Below are 19,061 nucleotides of genomic sequence, written 5' to 3'. Positions count from 1 at the left end.
GACACTATGCACTAAGTACCAGGCTGGATTTTTAAAAATACAGATATTTTAGCTATCTTGCTGGATAAATATTCTGATGAGGAAATATGAGGAAACTGAAATGCACAGTAATGAGAGACTTATAAAAGCCAGTGCTAGTTCATGCTCTTTCTCTGACACAATTTTCTCCAGTATATTAGTTTGATCTTTTTTTCTGACCTCTGGATGCCCTAAACATGTGTATGAAGCATACCTCAGTCATAGATAATAAAGGAAGCTTTTTTCAGTTGACACATTTAATTATTTCTTACTATGAAAGTAATACATAATCAATATATGAAATTTTGAAACAGCAGATTTGTGACTTGCCTAAGGTCAGGCTGGTCTAATAAGTGGCACAGTCAAGGCTTAACCTTCCCTGAGAATCTGTGCTCTCAGCCACAGTTTTGTCTGAAACCATTTCCCTATGTTGGTCTCCTTTGGCTGACTCACATACAGGGTCAAATTCATTGTTATTTAACATACTGGCACATCTCAGTCCAGGGCATTTGTTTGTTTTGCACAGTTCCATCTGTCTTTAACATAGGTTAACAGTATGGAACTTCTCTTGGCCAAATAGGCAGCCAATTGTAGTAGTATTGGGGGATAGTAGTAACATCTTCATGATAGCAAATGTAACTGGAGAAGCCAGTGAGGCAAATGGAATGATACGTGATAAACTGTCTCCTTTCAGAGACTATCTAGTGATCTGAAAATGTATGTTTAGCTTGATGGCAATGCTGTCATATTATATGCAAATTAGTAAATTTTTGGTATACTGTTTGGCCAGGGGAGGTCCAAGGTCACCACCTCCCTTACTTGTGTTTCCCCAAGCTCTATTTCTGCTGATGGGGGTGTTTGCTTGCTTTGTTGAGAATCATACTTTAAGATGATGCCTGCGTAAATACATCATCACATTAGTTTCCTTGGTAAATATTGGTTTACTTCTCTTTTTAGTTTACAATTAAGTTCAGAGTAAGCCCTATAAAGTGATGGAGAAAATACGTGTCAGGGTCTCAGCCCCTTCATCCATAATATTATGGGTTAGGTTAGATGATAACTGAAGACTTTTCCATCTCTCAGGTTTCTTAAACTTTCCATTAGTCACAACAGTGGAAGAAATTTCAGGACCTGGGATCACATTAACAATTTTTTTTTTTCAGCAAATTTGGGTGTATTCCAGGAAATGTTGCTAGTTCATTTCCTGCCAGCTGCAGAGAGTGGAATTTGTGATTTTCATCAATCGATGAGTGTCAGGTAATATTCATGACAAACTGACATCAGGAGGGAAGCTGACTTTTAGTAAAAACATCAAAATGATAGGAGGTGAGGAACTGGACCCCATTTCTCATGTGTGAAGTGGAATAAAGTGAAATTAAGTTCTCTGCCACAAACATGTTCAGTGAAGTATAAAAAAATCTCCAGTTACAATTCTGGCTTATAAAAATAATATTGCACTCCTTTCCTTTCCTCTCGGAGCCTGAATGGAATGTAGACAGAATAATGACTGTCCAGTTAGGCGCCACAGCGGTTTTGAGGAGGTGTGGTAGGAAATGCACAGATGGTAGATGCAGAGAGACTTCCTTAGGTTCTTGATTACCCCTCTTACTGGTGTGTGAGCTTAATCATGTTATTTAATTTCTCTGAGCCTACATTTTCTCATCTATAAAATGAAAATAATAAAATGCTCCTCAGAGGTTTTTTGAAAATATTAAATTTTAACATACAGGTGATGGTTACTGCTCAAACAGTCTAGGTCCACAGCTTCATACTCAAAATTTTGCAATCTAAAAGTTGTAAAAATTATTTTCTTGAAACCCCCTTGGTGGCAAAACCTCAACTGTCTGATCTGATTTCACTTGGTAGAAATTTTTACCTGATCATGTGAAGCTATTGACAGTCTTTACCTTACTCGGGGTGAATATTCATATACTCTACTGCATAAATATAAGTGTTTGATAATTTGTGCTGTCTCAGACCACTCTAGGGGGTATATAATGTACAATTTAATATCTTTTTAAAATTTAAAATTTGTTGAATTCTGAAATGTACATGGCCCCAAGGATTTCTGATAAGGGATTTTAGGCCTATATTTATTTCCTGCTTTCAGAATGAATGAATATGGAAACATTTTTGTATTGGCTTATTCTAGTTAATATCACATGTGGTCATTTTGGTAAAATAATCTCTAGGATTTTTTCCTATATTGTTTGAAGGAATATTTTCATATTATCTGAACTAAGATTTATGAGTAGAACCACATCAGAGGTCAAATTTGACAAAGACCTTAATACCTAGAACCCAGCGAGTCTTATGATAAGATAAAAAATATTCCACACTTTGGTTTAGTTTGACTAAGTTAACAAGGCATTGTTACCTATAGTAGTTGGTTAATTCACATTACCTATAGTAGTTGGTTAATAAACATTATTGAGAAGAGTTTAAATTCCAAAAAATATGCATGAACCTTATGATACTATGACAGTAGTTGGACGAATGAAATTTAATAGATTCTCGGCTTCTGGGAATATCTTTCAATTGGACATCTTTTCAAGAGAGTATAATTTCTGCAAGGCTTTTACATATTTGGCTCAGCTTTTGGTCTCTCTCTTTTTTTTTATTTTAGAAAAGCTGCATTTGTTATTAAAAAAGGCAAATCAAGTACTCTCTTGACTCTTAAACTTCTTACTCACACCTAAATATTATTCTTACACTTAGTATTGAGTTTACACTTAGTATTGAGTTTCTGTATTTATTTATTTTTGCGGCACGCGATCTTCCCGGACCGGGGCACGAACCCCTGTCCCCTGCATCGGCAGGCGGACTCTCAACCACTGCACCACCAGGGAAGCCCAAGTTTCTGTATTTATTGCTAGAAGTTGTGGCAGCCTAAGAAAGCTATAGATATGGATATACAACCAAAGGTGGGAGCCAGGTTCTATCCATGGTATTGAAGCAGTCTTGTTCTGTTGCCAAGAGCAGAAGCCTCAGGATCAAAACCAAAGGATCAATTGCCTGAAGTGCTCATAACTCATTTAAGACAAATTCCAGGTTTAAATGAGCCTGTATCAAACAGATTTTCCTGTATTAAGAGGATGTTTTTGTAGTTTAAGATGTGAAAGAGAGAAGACTATCAGTAATACTCCATATACATGGTGAACAGACCAGTATAATTCACAAGATACTAAAGAGAAATTATTTGTAGGCTACATAGTCACTGGGTAAAATGAAAGTAATGTATTTAATTATCCTTTGGAGGGCTCTTCACATTATTTTTATGAATGCAGTAGAAACATTGAAAAGCTGAAGAAAAAATAAGAAATTAACTTACACGAAAGTTGGCTTATTAATTGTCCTTTCATGTAGAAATGTGTTTTATTGTGTTTAGAACAATGTAATTTCAGAAGTAGTGAAAGTGTCTTAACTCATAAAAGGAAGCAAACAGAAATGGGATCAGAGAAAACATATTTTGAACCTTAGAAGAGATGAGAGTTTTGGCATGTCAAGGTGCTTGCTTTTTGTTCTCAGACCACTTTTGGTGCCATTCTCTTCTAAGACAGAGAAATGTACATGGTTAAAGGCACCAGGGTGAGAAGTGTGTTTTAATACCTCTACTTTAGTCACCTTTTTTCTCCAATAGTGGAGAAAACCATCCTCAATTCTCTTCTCTCCCCTTTATGAAGCCAGCCCGCCCAGGTATGTTTTGAATTTGAAAGATTCCCTTGAATTATGGAATTAAAGACCTTTTTGTGTTTAACACGATTGCAGAAACTACAGATTAGGGGTTTTCTGAGCAAGAGGATTATCTTGGTGCCCATGAAGTCATTCAGTTGACTTGCTAAGAGCATCTCAGTTATGATATGGAAACTTTTGAGCTAATCTTTAGAAAATCTAGTAATGGCTGGAGTCTGCACCCCCTCTTGCCTTCCCAACACTCTGTGTTACAGTGAGCCAGAGGAAGCTTTTAAAAATACAATTCATATTTAATTCTCTCACCTAGTTAAAACTGTTCAATGCTTTCTTTTACTCTCAGGAAAAACACAGAGGGTGGTAATATGGCTTACAAGGCTCTGTAATAACGTAGCCTCTGCGTACTACTCTCTAAACTCTGCAGTCCAGAAACACTGGCCTTGTTTTAGTTTTTTGGAAATTCCAGGATGGTAGAGATTATGTTTCATTTATTTATTTATATTTTTTACATCTTTATTGGAGTATAATTTCTTTACAATGGTGTGTTAGTTTCTGCTTCATAACAAAGTGAATCAGTTATACATATACATATGTTCCCATATCTCTTCCCTCTTACGTCTCCCTCCCTTCCACCCTCCCTATCCCACCCCTCCAGGTGGTCACAAAGCACCCAGCTGATCTCCCTGTGCTATGTGGCTGCTCCCACTAGCTATCTACCTTACGTTTGGTAGTGTATATACGTCCATGCCTCTATCTCGCTTTCTCACAGCTTACCCTTCCCCCTCCCCATATCCTCAAGTCCATTCTCTAGTAGGTCTGTGTCTTTATTCCTGTCTTACCCCTAGGTTCTTCATAACACTTTTTTCCCTTAAATTCCATATATATGTGTTAGCATACAGTATTGTCTTTCTCTTTCTGACTTACTTCACTCTGTATGACAGACTCTAGGTCTATCTACCTCATTACAAATAGCTCAATTTCATTTCCTTTTATGGCTGAGTAATATTCCACTGTATATATGTGCCACATCTTCTTTTTTTTTTTTTTTTTTTTTTAAGGTCACTGTTTATAGGAAAAATTATACTTACATTCCCAAAGCCCAATACAACATTAACAATACATTAGACAAGAGAAGTTTTGAATTATATTCCAGATGCAATTGGTAGAATGCCAGAAGCACATGTGGGCATTTTAGAAATTGTACCAAATGTCCATAGATACGATGGAGGTGCTAGATCTAGGAGAAGCTGGGCCACTCCAGGCACTGCTTGCTAACAACCACATGAATTGTTTTGAGATTGCGAAGCCATTTTTTAAGCATGTCCATCTTAACATGACAATTTGCTACATATATCTTGGCATTTTACTATGTTTTACTATGCTTGGGGATTTCAGGTTGACATTAACATAAATTGTTACCATTTAAATATTTGCACAGAATATCTGATTTTTGGAAACACATAGCAAGAGTTGCCTGTAATTATAAGAGTAAATTAATAATAAGTTACAGTAACTAAAACTTTAATTTGAGTTGTGATAAAATTTTTTTTTTTTTTTTAACATCTTTATTGGGGTATAATTGCTTTACAATGGTGTGTTAGTTTCTGCTTTATAACAAAGTGAATCAGTCATACATAAACATATGTTCCCATATGTCTTCCCTGTTGCGTCTCCCTCCCTCCCACCCTCCCCATCCCACCCCTCCAGGCTGTCACAAAGCACCGAGCCAATATCCCTGTGCCATGCGGCTGCTTCCCACTAGCTATCTACCTTACTGCGTTTGTTACTGTGTATATGCCCATGACTCTCTCTCGCCCTGTCACAGCTCACCCTTCCCCCTCCCCATAACCTCAAGTCCGTTCTCTAAGAGGTCTGCGTCTTTATTCCTGCTTTACCCCTAGGTTCTTCATGACATTTTTTTCTTAAATTCCATATATATGTGTTAGCATACGGTATTTGTCTTTTTCTTTCTGACTTACTTCACTCTGTATGACAGACTCTAGGTCTATCCACCTCATTACAAATAGCTCAATTTCGTTTCTTTTTATGGCTGAGTAATATTCCATTGTATATATGTGCCACATCTTCTTTATCCATTCATCCGATGACGGGCACTTAGGTTGTTTCCATCTCCGGGCTATTGTAAATAGAGCTGCAATGAACATTTTGGTACATGACTCTTTTTGAATTTTGGTTTTCTCAGGGTATATGCCCAGTAGTGGGATTGCTGGGTCATATGGTAGTTCTATTTGTAGTTTTTTAAGGAACCTCCATACTGTTCTCCATAGTGGCTGAACCAATTCACATTCCCACCAGCAGTGCAAGAGTGTTCCCTTTTCTCCACACCCTCTCCAGCATTTATTGTTTCTAGATTTTTTGATGATGGCCATTCTGACTGGTGTGAGATGATATCTCATTGTAGTTTTGATTTGCATTTCTCTAATGATTAATGATGTTGAGCATTCTTTCATGTGTTTGTTGGCAGTCTGTATATCTTCTTTGGAGAAATGTCTATTTAGGTCTTCTGCCCATTTTTGGATTGGGTTGTTTGTATTTTTGTTATTGAGCTGCATGAGCTGCTTGTAAATTTTGGAGATTAATCCTTTGTCAGTTGCTTCATTTGCAAATATTTTCTCCCATTCTGAGGGTTGTCTTTTGGCCTTGTTTATGGTTTCCTTTGCCGTGCAAAAGCTTTTAAGTTTCATTAGGCCCCATTTGTTTATTTTTGTTTTTATATCCATTTCTGTAGAAGGTGGGTCAAAAAGGATCTTGCTGTGATTTATGTCTTAGAGTGTTCTGCCTATGTTTTCCTCTAAGAGTTTGACAGTTTCTGGCCTTATATTTAGGTCTTTAATCCATTTTGAGCTTTTTTTTTGTGTATGGTGTTAGGCAGTGATCTAATCTCATACTTTTACATGTACCTGTCCAGTTATCCCAGCACCACTTATTGAAGAGGCTGTCCTTTCTCCACTGTACATTCCTGCCTCCTTTACCAAAGTTAAGGTGACCATATGTATGGGGGTTTATTTCTGGGCTTTCTATCCTCTTCAATTGATCTATCTTTCTGTTTTTGTGCTAGTACCATACTGTCTTGATTACTGTAGCTTTGTAGTATTGTCTGAAGTCAGGGAGCCTGATTCCTCCAGCTCCATTTATTGTTCTCAAGATTGCTTTGGCTATTCGGGGTCTTTTGTGTTTCCATACAAATTGTGAATTTTTTGTTCTAGTTCTGTGAAAAATACCAGTGGTAGTTTGATAGGGATTGCACTGAATCTGTAGATTGCTTTGGGTAGTAGAGTCATTTTCACAATGTTGATTCTTCCAATCCAAGAACATGGTATATCTCTCCATCTATTTGTATCATCTTTAATTTCTTTCATCAGTGTCTTATAACTTTCTGCATACAGGTTTTTTGTCTCCTTAGGTAGGTTTATTCCTAGGAACTTTATTCTTTTTGTTGCAATGGTAAATGGGAGTGTTTCCTCAATTTCTCTTTCGATTTTTCATCATTAGTGTATAGGAATGCAAGAGATTTCTGTGCATTAATTTTGTATCCTGCTACTTTACCAAACTCATTGATTAGCTCTAGTAGTTTTCTTGTAGCATCTTTAGGATTTTCTATGTATAGTATCATGTCATCTGCAAACAGTGACAGCTTTACTTCTTCTTTTCTGATTTGGATTCCTTTTATTTCTTTTTCTTCTCTGATTACTGTGGCTAAAACTTCCAAAACTATGTTGAATAAGAGTGGTGAGACTGGGCAACCTTGTCTTGTTCCTGATCTTAGTGGAAATGCTTTCAGTTTTTCACCATTGAGGATGATGTTGGCTGTGGGTTTGTCATATATGGCCTTTATTATGTTGAGGAAAGTTCCCTCTATGCCTACTTTCTGCAGTGTTTTTATCATAAATGGGTGTTGAATTTTGTCAAAAGCTCTCTCTGCATCTATTGAGATGATCATATGGTTTTTCTCCTTCAATTTGTTCATACGGTTTATCACATTGATTGATTTGCATATATTGAAGAATCCTTGCATTCCTGGAATAAACCCCACTTGATCATGGTGTATGATCCTTTTAATGTGCTGTTGGATTCTGTTTCCTAGTAATTTGTTGAGGATTTTTGCATCTATGTTCATCAGTGATATTGGCCTGTAGTTTTCTTTCTTTGTGACATCCTTGTCTGGTTTTGGTATCAAGGTGATGGTGGCCTCGTAGAATGAATTTGGGAGTGTTCCTTCCTCTGCTATATTTTGGAAGAGTTTGACAAGGATAGGTGTTAGCTCTTCTCTAAATGTTTGATAGAATTCGCCTGTGAAGCCATCTGGTCCTGGGCTTTTGTTTGTTGTAAGATTTTTAATCACAGTTTCAATTTCAGTGCTTGTGATTGGTATGTTCATATTTTCTATTTCTTCCTGATTCAGTCTTGGCAGGTTGTGCCTTTCTAAGAATTTGTCCATTTCTTCCAGGTTGTCCATTTTATTGGCATAGAGTTGCTTGTAGTAATCTCTCATGATCTTTTGTATTTCTGCAGTGTCAGTTGTTACTTCTCCTTTTTCATTTCTAATTCTATAGATTTGAGTCTTCTCCCTTTTTCTCTTGATGAGTCTGGCTAATGGTTTATCTATTTTGTTTATCTTCTCAAAGAACCAGCTTTTAGTTTTATTGATCTTTGCTATCGTTTCCTTCATTTCTTTTTCATTTATTTCTGATCTGATTTTTATGATTTCTTTCCTTCTGCTAACTTTGGGGTTTTTTTCTTCTTCTTTCTCTAATTGCTTTAGGGGCAAGGTTAGGTTGTTTATTCAAGATGTTTCCTGTTTCTTAAGGTGGGCTTGTATTGCTATAAACTTCCCTCTTAGAACTGCTTTTGCTGCATCCCATAGGTTTTGGGTCATCGTGTCTCCATTGTCATTTGCTTCTAGGTATTTTTTTTATTTCCTCTTTGATTTCTTCAGTGATCACTTCATTATTAAGTGGTGTATTATTTAGCCTCCATGTGTTTGTATTTTTTACAGCTCTTTTCCTGTAATTGATATCTAGTCTCATGGCGTTGTGGTCGGAAAAGATACTTGATACAATTTCAATTTTCTTAAATTTACCAAGGCTTCATTTGTGACCCAAGATATGATCTATCCTGGAGAATGTTCCATGAGCACTGGAGAAAAATGTGTATTCTGTTGTTTTTGGATGGAGTGTCCTATAAATATCAATTAACTCCATCTTGTTTAATGTATCATTTAAAGCTTGTGTTTCCTTATTTATTTTCATTTTGGATGATCTGTCCATTGGTGAAAGTGGGGTGTTAAAGTCCCCTACTATGAATGTGTTACTGTCGATTTCCCCTTTTATGGCTGTTAGTATTTGCCTTATGTATTAAGGTGCTCCTATGTTGGGTGCATAAATATTTACAATTGTTATATCTTCTTCTTGGATCGATCCCTTGATCATTATGTAGTGTCCTTCTTTGTCTCTTTTAATAGTCTTTATTTTCAAGTCTATTTTGTCTGATATGAGAATTGCTATTTCAGCTTTCTTTTCGTTTCTTTTTGCAAGGCATATCTTTTTCCATCCCCTTACTTTCAGTCTGTATGTGTCTCTAGGTCTGACGTGGGTCTCTTGTAGACAGCATATATATGGGTCTTGTTTTTGTATCCATTCAGCCAATCTGTGTCTTTTGGTGGGAGCATTTAGTCCATTTACTTTTAAGGTGATTATCGATATGTATGTTCCTATTCCCATTTTCTAAATTGTTTTGGGTTCATTATTGTAGGTCTTTTCCTTCTCTTGTGTTTGCTGCCTAGAGAAGTTCCTTTAGCATTTGTTGTAAAGCCGGTTTGGTGGTGCTGAACTCTCTCAGCTTTTGCTTTTCTGTAAAGGTTTTAATTTCTCCATCAAATCTGAATGAGATATTTGCTGGGTAGAGTAATCTTGGTTGCAGGTTTTTCCCCTTCATCACTTTCAGTATGCCACTCCCTTCCGGCTTGCAGAATTTCTGCTGAGAGATCAGCTGCTAACCTTATGGGGATTCCCTTGTGTGTTATTTGTTGTTTTTTCCTTGCTGCTTTTAATATGCTTTCTTTGTATTTAATTTTTGACAGTTTGATTAATATGTGTCTTGGCGTATTTCTCCTTGGATTTATCCTGTATGGGACGCTCTGTGCTTCCTGGAGTTGATTAACTATTTCCTTTCCCATATTAGGGAAGTTTTCAACTATAATCTCTTCAAATATTTTCTCAGTCCCTTTCTTGTTCTCTTCTTCTTCTGGGACCCTTATAATTCGAATGTTGGTGCATTTAATGTTGTCCCAGAGGTCTCTGAGACTGTCCTCAGTTCTTTTCATTCTTTTTCCTTTATTCTGCTCTGCAGTAGTTATTTCCACTATGTTATCTTCCAGGTCACTTATCTGTTCTTCTGCCTCAGTTACTCTGCTATTGATCCCATCTAGAGTATTTTTAATTTCATTTATTGTGTTGTTTGTCATTGCTTGTTTCATCTTTAGTTCTTCTAGGTCCTTGTTAAATGTTTCTTGCATTTTGTCTATTCTATTTCCAAGATTTTGGATCATCTTTACTATCATTACTCTGAATTATTTTTCAGGTAGACTGCCTATTTCCTCTTCATTTGTTAGGTCTGGTGGGTTTTTATCTTGCTCCTTCATCTGCTGTGTGTTTTTCTGTCTTCTCATTTTGCTTATCTTACTGTGTTTGGGGTCTCCTTTTCGCAGGCTGCAGGTTCGTAGTTCCCGTTGTTTTTGGTGTCTGTCCCCAGTGGCTAAGGTTGGTTCAGTGGGCTGTGTAGGCTTCCTGGTGGAGGGGACTAGTGCCTGTATTCTGGTGGATGAGGCTGGATCTTTTCTTTCTGGTGGGCAGGTCCACGTCTGGTGGTGTGTTTTGGGGTGTCTGTGGACTTTTTATGATTTTAGGCAGCCTCTCTGCTAATGGGTGGGGTTGTGTTCCTGTCTTGCTAGTTGTTTGGCATAGGGTGTTCAGCACTGTAGCTTGCTGGTCGTTGAGTGAAGCTGGGTGCTGGTGTTGAGATGGAGATCTCTGGGAGATTTTCGCCATTTGATACTATGTGGAGCTGGGATGTCTCTTGTGGACCAGTGTCCTGAAGTTTGCTCTCCCACTTCAGAGACACAGCACTGACTCCTGGCTGCAGCACCAAGAGCCTTTCATCCACACGGGTCAGAATAAAAGGGAGAAAAAGTAGAAAGAAAGAATTAGTAGAAGTAGAAAGAAAGAAAGAAAGAAAGGAGGGAAGGAGGGAGGGAGGAAGGACGGAAGGAAGGAGGGAAGGGAGGAAAAAAAGAATGAAAGAAAGAAGATAAAGTAAAATAAAATAAGGTAAGATAAAATAAAATAATTAAAATAAAAAATAATTATTACGAAAAAAAATTTTTTTAAAAAAAGGACGGATAGAACCCTAGGACAAATGGTGGAAGCAAAGCTATAAAGACAAAATCTCACACAGAAGCATACACATACACACTCACAAAAAGTGGAAAAGGGGAAAAAATCATAAATCTTGCTCTCAAAGTCCACCTCCTCTATGTGGGATGATTCGTTGTTTATTCATGTATTCCACAGATGCAGGGTACATCAAGTTGATTGTGGAGGTTTAATCCGCTGCTTCTGAGGCAGCTGGGAGAGATTTCCCTTTCTCTTCTTTGTTCTCACAGCTCCCGGGGCTCAGCTTTGGATTTGGCCCCGCCTCTGCGTGTAGGTTGCTGGAGGGCGTCTGTTGTTTGCTCAGACAGGACGGAGTTAAAGGAGCCGCTGATTCGCGGACTCTGGCTCACTCGGGTGGGGGGGTCGGGGGGGAGGGAGGGGCATGTAGTGCGGGGCGGGCCTGCGGCGGCAGAGGCCGGCATGACGTTGCACCAGCCTGAGGCGCGCCGTGCGTGCTCCCGGGGAACTTGTCCCTAGATCCCGGGACCCTGACAGTGGCGGGCTGCACAGGTTCCCCAGAAGGGGGGTGTGGAGAGTGACCTGTGCTCGCACACAGGCTTCTTGGTGGTGGCAGCAGCAGCCTTAGCATCTCATGCCCGTCTCTGGGGTCCGCGCTTTTAGTCGCGGCTCGCGCTCGTCTCTGGAGCTCCTTTAAGCGGCGCTCTTAGTCCCCTTTCCTCGCGCACCAGGAAACAAAGAGGGAAGAAAATGTCTCTTGCCTCTTCGGCAGGTCCAGACTTTCCCCCGGACTTCCTCCCGGCCAGCCGTGGCGCACTAACCCCCTGCAGGCTGTGTTCACGCCGCCAACCCCAGTCCTCTTCCTGGGATCCGACGGAAGCCCCAGTCTCAGCTCCCACCCCGCCCTACCCGGCGAGTGAGCAGACAAGCCTCTCCAGCTGGTGAGTGCTGGTCGCTCTGTGCGGGAATCTCTCTGCTTTGCCCTCCGCACCCCTGCTGCTGTGCTCTCCTCCGTGGCTCCGAAGCTTCCCCCCTCCGCCACCCGCAGTCACCGCCCACGAAGGAGCTTCCTAGGGTGTGGGAAGCCTTTCCTCCTTCACATCTCCCTCCCACTGGTGCAGGCCCCGTCCCTATTCTTTTGTCTCTGTTTATTCTTTTTTCTTTTGCCCTACCCAGGTACGTGGGGAGTTTCTTGCCTTTTGGGAGGTCTGAGGTCTTCTGCCAGCGTTCAGTACGTGTTCTGTAGGAGTTGTTCCACGTGTAGATGTACTTCTGTTGTATCTGTGGGGAGAAAGGTGATCTCCGCCTCTTACTCTTCCGCCATCTTCCCGTCATCCTCTGTGTTTTCGTTACTGTTGTATTTCTAGTGCCTAGCACTGTGCCATGATTGACAAATATTTCTTAAATGAATGAATGAAAGAAGGAATGAGTGAAAATGTTGGTGCCATTCTAGTTAGTTTTGGTGAAACTTCCCCATATCTGCTATTGTCCCTTATTACACAAAAATATAGTGAGTACTTACTATGTGCCAGACACTGAGCTAGGCACTGCTAAACGACACTTACAATGTACAATAACCGAGCTGTTGAGAATTAAGGATGGCCTCAGAGTAGGTTACAGTTTCAGATAGATTTGGAGATCTAATATGCAGAACGGTGGAAAGTATAACTGTAAAACTCTACCTTTTTGCTGCTTTTAGACTAGACACAAGATTTAATTTCCAGGGAGGCAGAGATGCTTTATTATGTTTTAAAATTAATTAATTAGTTAATTTTGGCTGTGTTGAGTCTTCGTTGCAGTGTGCTGGCTTCTCATTGCGGTGGCTTCTCTTGTTGCGGAGCACGGGCTCTAGGCGCTTGGGCTTCAGTAGTTGCAGCGCTTGGGCTTCAGTAGTTGCAGCACGTGGGCTCGTAGTTGCAGCACGTGGGCCCTAGAGGGCATGGACTTCAGTAGCTGTGGTTTGCGGGCTCTAGAGAGCAGACTCAGTAGTTGTGGTGCACAGGCTTAGTTGCTCCGTGGCATGTGGGATCTTCCAGGACCAGGGATCGAACCCGTGTCCTCTGCATTGGCAGTTGGGTTCTTAACCACTGCGCCCCCAGGGAAGTCCTAGAGATGATTTTAAAACAAAGGTGAAGCACAATGTTTACTAATGTCTGCCATATTCATGCTTGAAGAGTAGCATATGAAGAGATAACAGATGTCTGTGCTACCTTGAGGCTCTTAAGTGAAGAGACCTGAGACTACCCTCACTGATTTCCTGACCCCTAATTTTTTTATCTTGGGCATAAGAGGAATGAAACCATGGACTGTTATGAAAGCCTGTTCTAGGTCTGAAGGACTTTAGATGCTTCACTGTGTCATTTTATAAATGAAGTGCTCAAGTGTTCAAAGCTTCTTTGGCAAATAGTGGCAGAATTACCATCTCTTCTAGAGGGACCTGGTGTAGTAGAACAGAGGGGTATCTGGAAGAAGCTAAATTAGAACTGACCTATTCTGCAGAGGGATTATCATTGAAGAACAATTTACTGTTTCTTTTGTATCTGTTACATGATTTGATCCAAACTGGCTTTTGGGGAAAGTTTTTTATTCCCTCTTTTTTTTTTTTTTTGTATTGACAGCATGTACATGAAACAGGTAAATGTTTAGTAAATATATATATATTTACTGTTTGATTTGCTTCTTTATTTTTTTCTAAAAGACAACTAATTTGAGTGTGACTACCCTGAATATTATTTTCTGCTAATAACGGTAATAAATTGTCACAGGATTGGTCATTCACGCCAGACTTGTAACTTTATAACACCAATTTAAAAGTAGAGTTTTGAAATTTTAGGGAAGAAAAGTAGGGCTTAGGGTATGAGTGTTCCCCCATTCCCCCAGGAAAGGATAATTTGCATAGAAGTAACTTTATGATAAATCACCTCTTTTGTCCAATTCTTGAACTGCATGCAGTAGTCTCTCATCAAAGAGGCCTTCATTCTAGTGAGTTTTACAAAAAGAAGTCCAAGTTCCTCATCTGTATTAAGGGCTCTAATTGTCTGAACCTTTTAGTCAATCTCAGATCATTTCACATTATAGTCACAGTCTTTGAGGCTGTTCTCAGTTAAATTATCTTCTGTTTAAATATTATACTATCTCCACTTGACACATCAACAAACATTATGAGTCATAGAAATCATAAGTATGAGAGGCTTTTTAGCTCCCCTCCCCACTTTTCTTCTTTCTTTTCTTTTTCTTTTTTCTTTTTTGGTCAGTAAAGATGCCTTTTATCATCTGGTTATTACATCTACGATTAAACGTAAGCTTCAAGATAATAATTTTCTCTTTGAATCATGTACAATTATTTCCCAGTGTTTCCTCAGAACAATTGAATAGAAACTTGCTCCATGTTAAAGGAATTTCCAAACAAGTTTTTATTTGGAAAATTCTGCATAAGATACCACCACTCTTGGAAATTCATAACAGGTGAACAGATTGGTCTCCAAGAAGTGCTTCAGTAAAAAAAAAAAAAAATTTCTTTAACCCAGGATTTCCTAAACTAAGTTGACTTTTGAACCACTTTCATTAATACCAAGTAGTATCCCACTATGGAAGTTGCTCTTTTAGTCCAAGCTATTGAATATAGGTTCTCCTAATACTCATAACTCAGCTTGGGATTTAATTCTGGGAATGAGAGTGTATGCCAGCTCATGATATCTGTGACCCTATGGATTACTTCCACTGTGGTTTGTTTCACTGGTCTGACAGCTAAGGTAGATATTCTATTCTTTCTGCAATGCTTCAGGTACAACTTTCTATTCCACTGAGGAGGACAACTTTCTTAGACAGAAGAAAACATTCCTTTGGAAAAAAGCATAAAATTGTTCTCTTTTCCTGCTAAAATCCAAATATGCTATTAGGCTCATTTTGGGAGAAACATGGAACTTTGATTCTGACATTTGTTCATAAGCTTGTTAGGAATGAATTGTTGTGATACCCTTGCCCAATAAGTGTCAAAGATTAGTATATTATAACATATAACATAATAGTATATGTTATACTATTATACTACAAAATATATACTATAATAGTATATATAGTATAATAATATCATATAATATCGTGTAATGGTATAGTTATAAGATAATGGTATAGTTAGAAGATAATGGTATAGTTATAAGATAATTCTCAAGGAATAGTATAAGCACAGGACGTGATGACCCAGTGAAGGTCGGCTGGTTATAGTGGAGCTTGGGATCCATTAGTATGTGAACACTAGAGAAATTCTTTAAGACTGCTCTGGGTATGTTCTTACACATTTGTAGCTTGGCTTCACAATAGGTTGAATGTATTTACAGATCACTTGGTGAATTCATATAAAGCATTATCCTTTTCCAAAAAATGTCATCTTTGTTTTTCGTCTGTATCCCTGCCTGTCTTCACAATGTACCCTTATTTAACCTCATTTTTGTTCCCAGCGCTCCTTCCTCTGGCCTGATGAACTGTTTCTATAGTTTATGAAGGATGGAGAGTCACAATGAGCTTTCTATCAGAGTCTCAACTTCACTAGGTTTAAAGTACTCCTTGTGGTTTTAGTAAAATGGAAACAGTTGTTGCTTGCATAACTAATACAGATGAATCTGGTGCCACACCCTCGCTGGTCTTAGGTGCTGCTTGAACTCTACCAGAGGAGGAAGTGGTCAGCCCCTACGTCATGCTCCTCAAAATGCTTCTTAGAAAGATGCTTGACTCCTGTGCCAGTAAAGCCACCGAGGAACTTAAACAAACTGGGTTGGGCCTCACGGAGGGAGTAATCTGCACTGTCAAGGAAGAGAGAGAATGGCTTTCCCACAGGAAGGAGCTTGGATGGCATAAGGAAGATAAATTGCCCTGAATGAATGGGTGAATAAAACCCTCGACAGTTTGAATTCCTTTGGAGGAACCTGGGAGTTAAGCATTTTTTCTTCTCCCTTTATCTCTTGTCTGTGTCATATTTCAGTTTTATTGCCCCTCTTTCACTGCCCATGGTGCTGAATTATGATGAGACCCAGACTTTTAACCTTAGCTATTTCCTGACCTCCACACCTTCTTTTAAGGTGGATAATGACGCAGTTTATTTCTTTCACTGCAGTCATGACTATTACTAAAAGTTTTACAATAGTCACATCTAATTTCTTATTATGCTTCCCCTTCACCAATGCACTGGGCAATGTGTTTGGCAGGAAAAGTACAGGCAGTATCTCTGGCTAAAATAACATCAAAGGGCATAGCTAAGACCCAGTAAGTGTTCTTACTTAATCAGAGAAGTATGCTGGGATGGTTCAGAATGTTCATGGTTGGCCTTCTTCTCTGCAGAGACCAGCCTAAGCTGGACATGGGTTCCAATTCTCACTCTAAATTTACTAGTTATATTGCCTAAAGGCAATTACCTAATCTTAGTTTGATTTGCTCATCTGTCATTTGAGGGACTAACAATAGCTATCTCATAGGATTGTTCTGAGTATATGAGATAACATAAAAAGTTTAACACAGAGCCTGGCATAGATGTTCAATTAATGCTGTTTTCCTTCTCTTCTTTGAGTAGCAGTGGATGCTGTCTTAATGCTCCTGAGAGACATTAGTAATTCTTGATTACAAGGTTAGGAGTCTAGGTTCTTGTATTTTTTAAATGAAATTATTTCAAGTTACAGCAGATCTAAGATCTGCTATTTGGATTTTCTAAAGAAAGCAAGAAAAAGCTCTATATCATCTGGGTTAAGAAACAAGGTAAGACAGCAGGTCAGGACTTCCCTGGCGGTCCAGTGGTTAGGACTCCATGCTTCCACTGTAGGGGGCACTGGTTCGATCCCTGGTCGGGGAACTAAGATCCTGTATGCCACACCACGTGTGGCCAAAAATAAAATAAATTTAAAAAAAGACAAAAAGACATAACAGGTCAAACAGTGGTGGCAGATACGAGCTGAATGACATCAGCATATGCTCAACAGTGTAAGTGCATCTGAGATTGTAATGATCAGTCAGTCCCTGGTGGTGGTATTGGTGGTGTTTCTAAGAAGCAGCTACTCCGGTGACTGAGAGGGGTTGAGACGGAGCTTGCACTTTGAACTAGGCCTAAATCAGTTTCTGTCTCCACCAAATAGGCTGATTTCTGGAGGAGCTCAAGTAGTTAGGAATATGGGTGCTGGGCGGAGGTGGGGGGCAGCAAGTCCAAGGCTGAGTTTCACAGACTGGGACAAACGCGCCTGTGTGGGGGTGTGTTGGAAGGATGTGAGCAAGTGCATATGCTTATGCCTCAGACATTCTAGAAATCTTCAGCACTCACAGGAAATACAGTGTCGTGGTTAATGGCTCCAGCACTGGAGATGGACAGACTGGTGTTCAAATCTCAGCTCTACCACTTGTTTTGTCAAATGCACTTAATAGGAAATCCACCTCAGATTGGATTTTTAGATAAGACTATTTATCGTCTCACACATCAAGAAATACAGAGGCAAGGTAGGCTGCAAGCCCAGTACGTCAGGACTCTGGCTCCACCTCTGTGATCTCTTTGTTCTGTCCTTCCCAAGCAGTTGGCTTAATTTTCAAGAGGGTAGAAAGATGGCAGAAGTGATTCTGGGTACCACATCATCTCCAGAAGAAAAAGGCAGACTAGTTTATTTCCCTATCTCTTCTGTAGGAGCGATAACACCTTTCCTAAAAGCCTCAGAGTGAACTCCTCTTTTCATTCCACAGAATAAGCTTATATGCCCATTTCTAAACCAATCATGACAGGGGAACAAGATTACTGTGATGAACTTAGGCTAAAAATTTTCCCATCTGGGAGCGTGAGATAAGGATCACACTGAGAAATTTGAGGGAGGAGTGGATACCTGAACAAAGTTGTTTCTGTGTTAGAAGAGACAGACAGCCAACAGTTTATGTTATAATTTGTTACCTCTTTTGAGTTTCAAATTTTCCATCAGTATCATATGCTTATGTCACATATTCAGAAAATATTAAATAAAATAATGTATGTAAAGCACTCAGCACAATACCTGTTTACAGAGTAAACATTTAGTAAGGTGACAGATGAACTTGGCAATTGATATACCACAGTTACTGGCTGCAAGATTGATTCAAAGCTCTTACTGCTTTACGTGACTCTTCCTGAGAAAACTTCTGAATTTGTCCTGACTGGTAATACACCAGAATAATCTTGAGATCCTAGACAAAGTTTTTAAATGACATCTTTTTTGAATGTTGAGTCCAGATGGTAATGTCACTAAAGATGGCCTTTTCTCCATATCTTATGTAGGTATACTGAGTTTCCACTAACACCTAGGAAAATGGTTAAATACAATCACTGTGCCATTATGGTCACGTGGACCTGTGTGTGTGCACGCACATGCGCTGTGTATGAATATGTTCAGCTTTTATGTTGCTTCCAGCCACTTGGCTGAGCATTTCAAATATTTTTCAAATACCAGTTAGGTGTGAGGAATATGGCAAGAAAGCAAGATTGAGCAAGGGGGTGTCAGCAGGGTTGCCACACTCTACAGCTCCACATAGTCCCATTCACATAAGTTAAAATGTGAACAGCATCCCCAAGGTTGTGTAGTATACAGCTTGTGCAGCTCTGTGTGATGGCCCTACATGCCAGTCATTTTTATTTATTTTTAGGTTATTTTTACAATTTTATTTTTGTTTACAGATATGCTTAACAATCACACGTATATCCCCATATCCCCTCTCTCTTGCGTCTCTCTCTCCCCCTCTCTATCCCACCCCTCTAGGTGGTCACAAAGACTGATCTGCTCTCCCTGTGCTATGCAGCTACTTCCCACTAGCTATCTGTTTCACACTTGGTAGTGTGTACTTGTCAATGCCACACTCTCACTTCATCTCAGCTTACCCTTCCCCCCCCGTGTCCTCAAGTCCATTCTCTATGACAGGATCTTTATTCCTGTCCTGCCGCTATGTTCAGCA

This window comes from Tursiops truncatus, chromosome 8 (genome assembly GCF_011762595.2).
Source record: "Tursiops truncatus isolate mTurTru1 chromosome 8, mTurTru1.mat.Y, whole genome shotgun sequence".
Taxonomy (NCBI): domain Eukaryota; kingdom Metazoa; phylum Chordata; class Mammalia; order Artiodactyla; family Delphinidae; genus Tursiops; species Tursiops truncatus.
Note: the sequence above shows the minus strand (reverse complement) of the source record.